Source organism: Camellia sinensis, chromosome 7, assembly GCF_055761805.1.
Source record: "Camellia sinensis isolate YWXY chromosome 7, ASM5576180v1, whole genome shotgun sequence".
Classification (NCBI taxonomy): domain Eukaryota; kingdom Viridiplantae; phylum Streptophyta; class Magnoliopsida; order Ericales; family Theaceae; genus Camellia; species Camellia sinensis.
The window spans coordinates 197442790-197455422 of record NC_138967.1 but is presented as its reverse complement, the minus strand read 5'-3'; the positions used below and the strand labels follow the sequence as shown (position 1 = coordinate 197455422).

Sequence of the window (12633 nt, the reverse complement as noted above, 5' to 3'; positions counted from 1 at the left end):
CCGGAAAAAGGCCATGGCCGGCCGGCCCCTTTTTCTAGCTGGCCAGCCATCTGCTTTTTGCAGAAATGGCCGGCCAGCCATCTACTTTATTGGAAAACGGTTGGCCACCTCCCCTTGGGAAGATAAATGGCCGGCCATGTTCCTCACATGCTCACCTAGCTCCCTGCAAATTTTGAGGAAGATCGGAGTTCCCGAGACCTGAAAAAGTTCAAGAAAAGTACACTTCCAGTCGCGAAATCGCTCCGCCGGGACTTCGGCTTCAAGTTCTGACATGTGTCTCATCATCATTCATCAAAATCAAAGTGTATCCTTTTTGAATGAGTTGTAACCTTTCAGGGAAGTGAATCGGAGGCCGCGATTGAGTTACCTTCGTCGAAACACGTGTTTCCGTACTCGTTGTTTCATGACGAATGAGCACCCTGATTTATGCTAGTTTTGTACTATCGTGCACGTAACTTGCATTCCCATGAGCATACTCACATTGTCATGTACATTTCTTGATATTGGCACACTTCTATGTTTGAGCATACGTTGTTACGCATGTTCCATTCTTGCATTGCGATGCATTCACTCACCGGCACTGCGTGTGTCGAACTTTCGGAATCACATTAAATATATGTTGTTAGCATATTGTGCTCGTTGAGTTTCTCTCTTTTGCAGGCACGATATTGTATGTACGGTTCAATTGAGGCTGGTGCGACCGGACGAATCGCGCAGGTATCGTATCTTCTCCGTGTGAGACGTGGCGGGGATTGAATGATCCTCCGCATTCTTAACTGCATGAAATGTAGTTGTTGCTTTGCATTCTTGCTTAAAACTGTTGCATTTATTTGCGAATACTTGCTTCATTACAGCTTGCTGCATTTGCACGATCATTGGGTTACCTTCGGCTTCTTGCATTTTCATTTGCATTTTGCCCCCTGCCTGCGGGCATGCCTGCGAGCACATCTCTGTTTATCCTGTATGTTTGTCTAAGTCTTCGGCCTTGTCAAAAATGGGTCGTCTCTGGGCTTTGACATTCACTCCCGTCACTTGTGACTTCCGAGTTCTGTCAAAGAGGGGCAACTGTAGACACCCCATTTTTGACCGACCTTAAGACTCAGACGTCACCGATTGAGCGCTTGGTGATGTTGCATATCGTGCTCGTTCAGAAGTCTCAGAGTCGCGGCCGTAAGCCCTGCCTCCAGACTTCCGAACCCTCTTCTGTGCCTTGTCTCGGTTTGCGAACCAGACTCAGTTTTCTCTGTTTCTTTTCCTAAGGGAAGGGAGAGGTCCCGTAGACCGTCTCTCAATGTCCGTAGGCTACATTTGGTGGCCGTAGGCCATTCTGCCCATTTCGGAGTCCGGTTCCCGGTTTTCGGGACCGTTGGCCGTGTGCCTCGGTTCGGGACCGCTTAACCATCTCCTATTGCTCTGATTTTTGGCATACATCTTATTTTCTCCCTTTTGAGGGACACTGGGGTCCCAGAAACCCACTTCGTGGCCGAACGCCACTTTCGGTGCTTAACAGCCCATTTTCGGGATCCCGAACTGTGTGTTTTGGTCCCCGAGCATTCGTTTTGCAACGGTTTTCGTTCATTTTTGGCAGGTACCTCTGTTTTATCACTAGGAAGGTCACTGAAGGGTGGGAGGCCGGCAATTGTTGCAGCAGCCAGTTATCTCTCCTCCGGAGCCTCCCGGCGCCCGTTTTTCCAACTTCCGAGCTAATGTTGAACACCCTAGGGTTAGTGTTGCCAACTTTCAACCACATATCTGTGATCTACACACATGAGAGGCCACTAAAAGTTGGTGGCCGGCCATTAAGGTCACCTGACCCTTTTGACCCCTTTCTTCCGGGCTAATGTTGAACCCCTTGGACCCTTTTTCTTGAACTTTAAACCACATATTTATGATCTACACACATGAGAGGCCCCTAAAAGTTCATGACCGGCCAGTAATTCAACTTGACCCTTTTGACCCCCTCTTTCCGAGCCAATGTTGAACCCCTTAGACCCATTTTCTTGGAATTTTAACCACATGGTTGTGTTGTACACACATAGGAGTACCTCCCCAGTAGCTGGCCGGCCAGAAAATCACATTGACCCTTTTAACCCCTAGCCGGCCGGCTAGGGGGTGTGGCCGGCCGGCCACCTCCAACAAAAGTAATGGGTCGGCCTGCTTCCTTGCACTGTGCACTTTACAGCTGTGGGGCAATATCCCCCAGATATTATCTGTATCCGGGGGATATTTTGTGGGAGAGTTTTGCTCTCCTTCTCCCCCACCTTTACACCCCCTTTTGAACCCTTTTAACCAGCTGGTGGCCTCACTTACAAGGGTTAGAAAAACTCTCCTTCAAGCTTCCATAGCCAACTCCATCTCCATCCTTCTCAATTCTTCAAAAAAACCCTAAGTCCCTAACCATCATTCCTTCTACACCACCAAGCTCTACCACCACCATCTCATTTCCAGCAACAAGGAAGGATTCTTGAAGGCTAAAGAAGCTGCAAATCCATCCAAGAAGCAACAAAAGTTTGATTCTTCAAGGGTAAGTAATACTTTTACCCTTTTGAACCTTTTTCTCGATCTATTTCTAAGCCCCACTTCTTTTTGGTTTCAAGCTCCGGCCCTAACTGAAAAGGGCCATCTTTTGAGCTCATCTTCACTTCTCATTAAGGGCTCAACCCTGTTTGAGCCCTCCATAATATACTTGTTTCATTGATCATCTTGTATGTCATGATTTTGCATGCTATTTTTGGCCCATGAGAAATCTGTTTTCGAGCATTTTATAAACTGATATAAGGCTTATTTTGAGCCCCTCTTCAACATTGGAGAAGGGCTCAACATTGTTTGGTGCTTCCATGTGTCACTTGTAGTTATATCCCCTATTTGGCCCCATTTTTGCATAAATTGGCAGCCCCCTTTGCTTCTGTTTTTGGCCCTTGGTCCGAACTAAAAGTGGCCTTATTTTGGCCTATACTTCATGTTTCATTCACACCTTTTTTTATGTTTGGTGATTATTTTATATATTTCATGTTATAGCACCTTTTGAGCCTTGTCTTGCATCACATTTTTGGCATATTTGTATACTGATTTGAGGTCTGCCATATACTGTAAATGTTCATATTTTTGGTCCATCTTCAGTGTTGTAGAAGGAAATTTTTCAGTTTGGGTTTTGCTTATACCACTTGCTTCATTAACCCTCTTTTGGCCCCTATTCTTGCATGCTATTTTTCCTCTACCTATACTTGCTGTTTGGCCATGTTTATAACTGTGAAAGTGCATCTTTTGGGACTGTCTAGCTTCTGTCTTTGCATTGCATGTCCATATTGTGCATGTTTGGCATAGCTATAGGCCATTTCGGGTGCCTAATGTTGCATTTCGGGACATTTCCTTGCATTTCATGTCATTTCGCTTCATTTCGGGACTGTTTTCCCCCATATTTTAGTGCTGAAATTCCATTAGTATGCTTGCATATCATTTTTGCCATATTTCATCGCTTTTGCATCGCCTCGGTTTGCGTGCCCGTGTGCACGCATTTCGAGGCACTTCATTTTCTGCCATCGGCATCTTATGTGAGTGTGGCTGAGGCTCTCTCATGTTAGTATAAGTCCATGTTGCATTTTCCATGTCATTCGCATCGCTTTTGCATCACCTCGGTTTGCGTGCCCGTGTGCACGCATTTCGAGGCACTTCATTTTCTGCCATCGGCATCTTATGTGAGTGTGGCTGAGGCTCTCTCATGTTAGTATAAGTCCATGTTGCATTTTCATGTCATTACATCGCACTCTGTCACCGCCTCGGTTTGCGTGCCTGTGTGCACGCATTTCGAGGCACTTCATTTTCTGCCATCGACATCTTATGTGAGTGTGGCTGAGGCTCTCTCATGTTAGTATAAGTCCATGTTGCATTTTTCATGTCATTCGTATCGCTTTTGCATCGCCTCGGTTTGCGTGCCCGTGTGCACGCATTTTGAGGCACTTTATTTTTTGCCATCGGCATCTTATGTGAGTGTGGCTGAGGCTCTCTCATGTTAGTATAAGTCCATGTTGCATTTTCATGTCATTACATCGCATTCTGTCACCGCCTCGGTTTGCGTGCCCGTGTCCACGCATTTCGAGACACTTCATTTTCTGCCATCGGCATCTTATGTGAGTGTGGCTGAGGCTCTCTCATGTTAGTATAAGTCCATGTTGCATTTTCCATGTCATTCGCATCACTTTTGCATCGCCTCGGTTTGCGTGCCCGTGTGCACGCATTTCGAGGCACTTCATTTTCTGCCATCGGCATCTTATGTGTGTGTGGCTGAGGCTCTCTCATGTTAGTATAAGTCCATGTTGCATTTTCCATGTCATTCGCATCGCTTTTGTATCGCCTCGGTTTGCGTGCCCGTGTGCACGCATTTCGAGGCACTTCATTTTCTGCCATCGGCATCTTATGTGAGTGTGGCTGAGGCTCTCTCATGTTAGTATAAGTCCATGTTGCATTTTCCATGTCATTACATCGCATTCTGTCACCGCCTCGGTTTGCGTGCCCGTGTGCACGCATTTCGAGGTACTTCATTTTCTGCCATCGGCATCTTATGTGAGTGTGGCTGAGGCTCTCTCATGTTAGTATAAGTCCATGTTGCATTTTCCATGTCATTCGCATCGCTTTTGCATCGCCTCGGTTTGCGTGCCCGTGTGCACGCATTTTGAGGCACTTCATTTTCTGCCGCCGGCATCTTATGTGAGTGTGGCTGAGGCTCTCTCATGTTAGTATAAGTCCATGTTGCATTTTCATGTCATTACATCGCATTCTGTCACCGCCTCGGTTTGCGTGCCCGTGTCCACGCATTTCGAGACACTTCATTTTCTGCCATCGGCATCTTATGTGAGTGTGGCTGAGGCTCTCTCATGTTAGTATAAGTCCATGTTGCATTTTCCATGTCATTCGCATCGCTTTTGCATCACCTCGGTTTGCGTGCCCGTGTGCACGCATTTCGAGGCACTTCATTTTCTGCCATCGGCATCTTATGTGAGTGTGGCTGAGGCTCTCTCATGTTAGTATAAGTCCATGTTGCATTTTCATGTCATTACATCGCACTCTGTCACCGCCTCGGTTTGCGTGCCTGTGTGCACGCATTTCGAGGCACTTCATTTTCTGCCATCGACATCTTATGTGAGTGTGGCTGAGGCTCTCTCATGTTAGTATAAGTCCATGTTGCATTTTTCATGTCATTCGTATCGCTTTTGCATCGCCTCGGTTTGCGTGCCCGTGTGCACGCATTTTGAGGCACTTTATTTTTTGCCATCGGCATCTTATGTGAGTGTGGCTGAGGCTCTCTCATGTTAGTATAAGTCCATGTTGCATTTTCATGTCATTACATCGCATTCTGTCACCGCCTCGGTTTGCGTGCCCGTGTCCACGCATTTCGAGACACTTCATTTTCTGCCATCGGCATCTTATGTGAGTGTGGCTGAGGCTCTCTCATGTTAGTATAAGTCCATGTTGCATTTTCCATGTCATTCGCATCACTTTTGCATCGCCTCGGTTTGCGTGCCCGTGTGCACGCATTTCGAGGCACTTCATTTTCTGCCATCGGCATCTTATGTGAGTGTGGCTGAGGCTCTCTCATGTTAGTATAAGTCCATGTTGCATTTTCCATGTCATTCGCATCGCTTTTGTATCGCCTCGGTTTGCGTGCCCGTGTGCACGCATTTCGAGGCACTTCATTTTCTGCCATCGGCATCTTATGTGAGTGTGGCTGAGGCTCTCTCATGTTAGTATAAGTCCATGTTGCATTTTCCATGTCATTACATCGCATTCTGTCACCGCCTCGGTTTGCGTGCCCGTGTGCACGCATTTCGAGGCACTTCATTTTCTGCCATCGGCATCTTATGTGAGTGTGGCTGAGTCTCTCTCATGTTAGTATAAGTCCATGTTGCATTTTCCATGTCATTCGCATCGCTTTTGCATCGCCTCGGTTTGCGTGCCCGTGTGCACGCATTTTGAGGCACTTCATTTTCTGCCGCCGGCATCTTATGTGAGTGTGGCTGAGGCTCTCTCATGTTAGTATAAGTCCATTTGTCATTTCCATGTCATTTCATCGCATTTGGCATTGCCTCGGTTTGCGTGCCCGTGTGCACGCATTTCAAGACACATATCATTGCCTCGGTTTACGTGCCCGCGTGCACGTATTTCGCGACATATATCATCACCTCGGTTTGTGTGCCCGCGCGCACGCATTCCGAGACATCTCATTTTCATGTCATTCGCATTGTTTTTGCCATCGCCCCAGTTTGCGTGCCCGCGTGCACGCATTCCAAGGCACCTCATTTTTCATTGCATTCATGCATTTTCGCAGTTTGTGTGCCCGTATGCACGTATTTCGAGACATATCATTTTCGTGGCATAAGACATACTAGGTTGTATCTTTCATAGCATTCTGTCATTTTCTCGGTTTGCGTGCCCGTGTGCATGCATTTCGAGGCATTTCATTTCCATAGCATTGTATATGTTAGGATTGTATCTTAGTTGCATTTCATGCATGTCATGCATATTGCATCATGTCCGGAATAGGAGTTAGCCCGGGCGCGGGAAACGAGGTACATTTCGTACTCCGAGTGACGGAATGTGTCTCAATTCCCCAGTCACCGACACTCCGGATTATTCATGATGGAGTTAGGTTTTAGCTGTAGTTTCATGTGCATTCATCCTATATTGAGTTGTGCATTTCGACTCCTCGGCCATCATGCCTCGGTATGTGTGATTGGTGGCACGAGGATCGAGACATGCATATATCTATGCAAATACATTGCTATGCCCCTTTCCTGCTCTCTGTTACAGCAAAACCAGGAATCAGCAACCTTTTGGGGCTTGGCACACATTTCAAGAACAGGTGTAAACAGAGGCTAATTGGGGCATTCCGGTGGATTTCCGTGCAAGACAATCCGGACATGCATCATCCATCAGAAGCAAGGCAGTCCCTGGCTTGCACGCCAGTTTTACTTGCTTTCTTAGTTAACTCATTAATTAATTAGAATTCTGTAATATTTCGGACTGTAATATTCTTTTATTTAGGGACTGTAATATTTGGACTGTATATTTATTCGGACCCTCCGAGTGAGGGCACAACTGTAATAAGTGTGCGTGTGTGTGTTGTATGTCTTCCAACCCCATGTCTTTCTCCCTTTTATTTATCCGCTTTTGATGGTTAGATTAGGGCATATTTAAATTAGCATACAGTATGACAGCATGTTTGCATCATTCATCTGTATTGCATGCACCGGGCTCGGCGCATCATACTAACTGCATTGTATTTTCGATTTAAACGATGAATACATGTTAGCTGTAGCATTCCATATGCCATCTTAGAATAGCCGAGCCTGCTATAATTGCATTTGTGTGCGTTGCATTAGACATTTTTGTATACTTAGGATTCATGCATGATTTCTAATGTAGTTTCTGTTTTTGGCTTGGAGTACTCAGTAAGCTTTATGCTTTAGCATCCTTGCATGCGTGTGAGTGAATGCCATGATAGCATGCTTACCATGAGGCTATGTGCTTATCTGATATATCTGCTTGAATGCCAGTGGGTGAAGGTTGGGTTATCTGAATTGGAATGAATCATCAAATGTTTCAAGCCTACCTGCGGGTGGCAAACCATTTTCAAAAACAAGCATGAAATGTTTTGTTCCAATTCAGGTGACTCAGTCTATATTTGTATGCTGTGAGCATCATATAGTAACCTAGGCTAATAACCGGAATAAGAACATACAATGTTTTCAAAAATTGATATCATGGTTAGTAGAGGCCGGTCTATGACCGGGCGAGCGGGGGTGCTCATGAAGTGACCTTCCCCAATCGTACCCAAGTTCCCGAGCCGAGGCAACTTTGGTGATGACGGACACGTGGCCTTTTGGCACCGAGTCAGGGTTTCCTAAATTTCCCAAAATAAAATATTTAGGTGGCGACTCTGTATCTGGCAAAGCAGCCCATGTTTGGCACTACTTTTTCAAAAAAAATCAGTTTCTCAAAACGATTTGCCGGATTTGGACTCTTTGGTTCAGATAAGGAACCGTGACATTTTAAGAGTCCGAGCTGTAGTGAACCCAAATGAACAGAACGGGAGCTAACCCTCCCGGGGCGTTCGGGGGACGTCTACACCAAGCTAGCCCTATCTGACCAAAAGGCAAGAACCCGCACGGCCCGTCATAGTTTGGCCTAAGCGGGGGCCTGACCATATTTACACCCTTGATTCCACTACAACAAAAAGCACATTTGGCGACTAATAAATTGGTCGCCAAAAGTACAAATTCTGTCACCAAAAGAATCGGTGACAAATACCTGATTGGTCACCAAAGGCAAGTCACTAAAAGTATTGGTGACCAAATAATAAATTGTCATTGTATGTAGACATTTAGTGACAAGCAAAATTGGTCGCCAAAAATCATATATTTTGTCGCTATAAAATTCTAATTTGTCACTAAAAGGTTAAGATTTGAATAGGCTAAGTACTATTTAGTGACAAAATTAATTTGGTCGCTAAAAATCAACTTTTTAGCAACGACTAAGTTTTGGTTGCTAAACGTTCTTAGAATAACCACTAACTTTTAGTGACAAAACAATATGTTGCCAAATATATTAACAACGACCAAAATATCACTTGTCACTAAAAATTCACTGCACAAATTTGGATTTTAATAATTTTCATGTTTAAAATAATCCAAAACACATGTTTTTCTATACACAATATATACACAAATGTAATGTAAATAGTAATACACCTGTGCAAGACATTCATAATAATTCAAAATTAATAGCTATTAAACATCCAATAAACATAATTACAATTATCTATCAATCTGAAACATTCATAACAAAGTACTTACAAACTATTAACATCAAACCCACAAATTTATTACCAAATCCTATGTCAAAATATTTTCAAAAACACAAAACCAAATATTTTGATGCTAAACATCTAACCCACAAGTCATTTACCAAAATCCTACGTCAAAATATTTGCAAAAGCACAAAACCAAATATTTTGATGCTAAACATCTAACCCATAAGTCATTTACCAAAATCCTATGTCAAAATATTTTCCAAAATACAAAATCAAATCTTCTGATGCAGCCCGAACTATTTTCCACAATTGCCAATCTATCACATGAAAAAGAAAAAACAATATTAGATTGACAAGAAAAAAAAAAAAAAACTTTGTATGAATTTCACAATTTTGATTTTAATTTTGGGGAACTCCAATCGGGGTGCCATTTGCTCATGCAAGTTTATTTAGTCTTGAGCAAGCTGCCCGTGCTAAGTTTCGGCGGTTTTGGTGGTCATTTCACAATTTTGCCCCCCCGAACGAGCCTTTTAAGCCTTGTGTTTTATAATTTTCTTTCTAATTTTCTGACCAGGAATCCAATTAAGGTCCCGTTTGTTTCTACAAGTCTATTTAGGCTTGAGCAAGCTGTCTGTGCTAAGTTTCGATAGTTTCGGTGGACATTTAACAATTTCGGCCCCCAAACAAGCCTTTTAAGTCTTGTGTTTTACAATTTTCCTTCTAATTTTCTAACCAAAAATCCAATCGAGGTCCCGTTTTTTCCTATAAGTCTATTTAGGCTTGAGCAAGCTGCCAATGCCAAGTTTTGGTAGTTTCGATGGTCATTTCTCAATTTTGCCCCCTGAATGGGCCTTTTAAATCTTGTGTTTTACAATTTTCCTTCTAATTTTCTAATCGAAAATGTAATCGAGATCCCACTTGTTCCTACAAGTCTATTTAGGCTTCATTAAGCTACTCGTGCCAAGTTTTCACAGTTTCAGAGGACATTTCACAATTTCGTCCCCCGAACGGGCCTTTTAAGTCTTGTGTTTTACAATTTTCCTTCTAATTTTCTAACCAAAAATCCAATCGAGGTCCCGTTTGTTCCTACAAGTCTATTTAGGCTTGAGCAAGCTGCCCATGCTATGTTTCAGTGTTTTCGGTGGTCATTTTGCAATTTCAACCCCCGAACGGGCCTTTTTTGTCTTGTATTTTACAATTTTCCTTCCAATTTTCTAACCAGGAATCCAATCGAGGTCCCATTTGTTCCTGCAAGTCTATTTAGGCTTGAGCAAGCTGCAAATGCTAAGTTTCGGTAATTTTGGTGGTCATTTTTCAATTTCACTCCCAAAATGGGCCTTTTAAGTTTTGTGTTTTACAATTTTCCTTCTAAGTTTCTAATGAAAAATCCAATCGAGGTCCCTGTTTGTTCCTACAAGTCTATTTACGCTGTGAGCAAGCTGTCTGTGCCATGTTTCGATAGTTTCGGTGGTCATTTCGCAATTTCGCCCCCGAACAGGCCTTTTAAGTCTTGTGTTTTACAATTTTCCTTCTAATTTTTTAACCGAAAATCCAATCGAGGTCCCGTTTATTCCTACAAGTCTATTTAGGCTTAAGCAAGCTATCCGTGCTAAGTTTCGGTAGTTTTGGTGGACATTTCACAATTTTACCCCCCGAACGGGACTTTTAAGCTTTATGTTTTATAATTTTCCTTCTACTTTTCTAATCGGAAATCCAATTGGAGTTTCGTTTGTTCCTAAAAGTCTATTTAGGCTTGAGCAAGCTGCCCATGCTAAGTTTCGACAGTTTCGGTGGTCATTTCGCAATTTTGCCCCCCCCAAACAGGCCTTTTAAGTTTTGTGTTTTACAATTTTCCTTCTAATTTTCTAACCAGAAATCCAATCAAGGTCCCATTTAGTCTTACAAGTCTATTTAAGCTTTTACAAGCTTCCCGTGCCAAGTTTTGGCAGTTTTAGTGGACATTTTGCATTTCTTCCCCCGAACAGGCCTTTTAAGTATTGTGTTTTACAATTTTCTAACCAGAAATCCAATTGAGGTCCCGTTTGTTCCTACAATTCTATTTAGGCTTGAGCAAGCCGCCCGTGCCAAGTTCTGAAGTTTCAATGGTCATTTCGCAATTTCGCCCCCCAAATAGGCCTTTTAAGTCATGTGTTTTACAATTTTCTTTCTAATTTTAAGTCTTGTGTTTTACAATTTCGGCACTTTTGTTCAACACAACCAGACATATTAAGTTAAATGCTTGTCATGATTTGAAAATTAAATTATGAAAAATATACTTACAAAAGTGCTTGTCAATAAGATTCCTCTAATGGATAATCATCTTCATCAACTTGCATGCCTACCCGATCCTTGTGCATCCTCATAAACTTCTCAATATCTTCAAATCTTTTGTTTTGCATTTCAATCATTTTAGCCTGCTCTTGTGCTACTAGGTTCTAGGCTGCAATTTGTTCTTGTTGGACCTCGAACAAATTCTTCAATGACTCTAGTTGTTTTTATAGGCTCGAAACCACCTCAATATGTGTTTGTGCACTAACAGAAGATTTGGATGATGATGGTTTTGGACCAACTCCGAAGCCTTTTAAGTATCCCGATTTCTTTCCAAGAACCTCAATTGACAGCTGCTCCTGAGTTAAAGGTATTGCCCCAGGCTCTGAAGACTTTGCACATCGCTTTTTGAAAGTTTCCTATCAATTTGTAAACAACTTCAACAAATACAACCATTTACATAAATATGTAACTCTATTAATTGGCATACTTACATGTAATTCACCACTTATTGGGGCTACCTAATCCGATTTTCTCTTGCTCCGATGGGAATCTTTGCAGCAGTCTACAATGTCAGTCTTCTCGGTACCCTATTTCCATTTAAAAGTAAGCATATATAATTAATTTTAACGAAATCACACTTTTAAATATAATAAATGCATCACTTGTTTATACATTGTAGCTTGGAATAACTTGGAGCCCATTGTATGATTGTATGGTAACCTCGATCGACTATCCCTTACTTTTTCAGCCAAGTTCTACAAAATTAATTGATTAGTAAAATTAAATTGAAATTACAACATGATTCTTTAAATTAAAAAATTTTACCTAATGATCTCCATCAAGCCATACATGATTGATCATGTATACCCAAGCCTCATAATTGACCCTTTTGTATGGTTTACTATAAGGGTCAATACCAGCGTCTACCAGCTTTGAGTAATGAGTCTTCATCTTGTTACGCCAACTTTTGTAAAGAGTTTTACACTTTTTATTGACTCCTTTCCGAACCTCTTCATCCTTATCATAATCAACAATCTCAAATTTATCCTGCAAATATAGTGAATACTTTTATTAATATCAAAATGCAAGTAATTGTGGTAATTTAATTATTTTAAAAATAACAAATACATGTATCCGAACTGCTTGAATGATTGGGGCTTTATGAATCTCATCAATCTTGTCCCACTTTTTTATATCAATGATTGGTGCAACCATCCTTATTTATAACCTAAGTTCATTTGCAAATGGAGTGGCATAAGGCCCTACTGACACCTTTGCATCTACAGGGATCCAAACAGGAAATTTTTCACCACCATTGTTAGCTATGAGACGTGCTATGCTCTTCCCTCCAGTCTGACCCCTTACTTGTCTAGAACGAGTACGCAAACTAGTTGTAGATGGTGCATCCTAGGTAGTAGTTGCATTAGTAGATGGTGCAATCTGGGTAGTAGCTGCATTTGTAGATGGTGCAGGCTGAATACTTAGAGCATTTGTAGATGGTACACTCTGAGTAGACAGGGTTAAAGTAGGTGGTGCATGCTGAGTAGGGGTAGCAA

At 42.4% G+C, this 12633-nt stretch overlaps 1 pseudogene; it reads right to left on the bottom strand.

Moving 5' to 3' along the window:
* The window catches only part of LOC114257755 (uncharacterized), a 54426-nt pseudogene extending 42134 nt beyond the window's left edge, over positions 1-12292 (bottom strand).
* Positions 12293-12633: the final 341 nt, after the last annotated feature.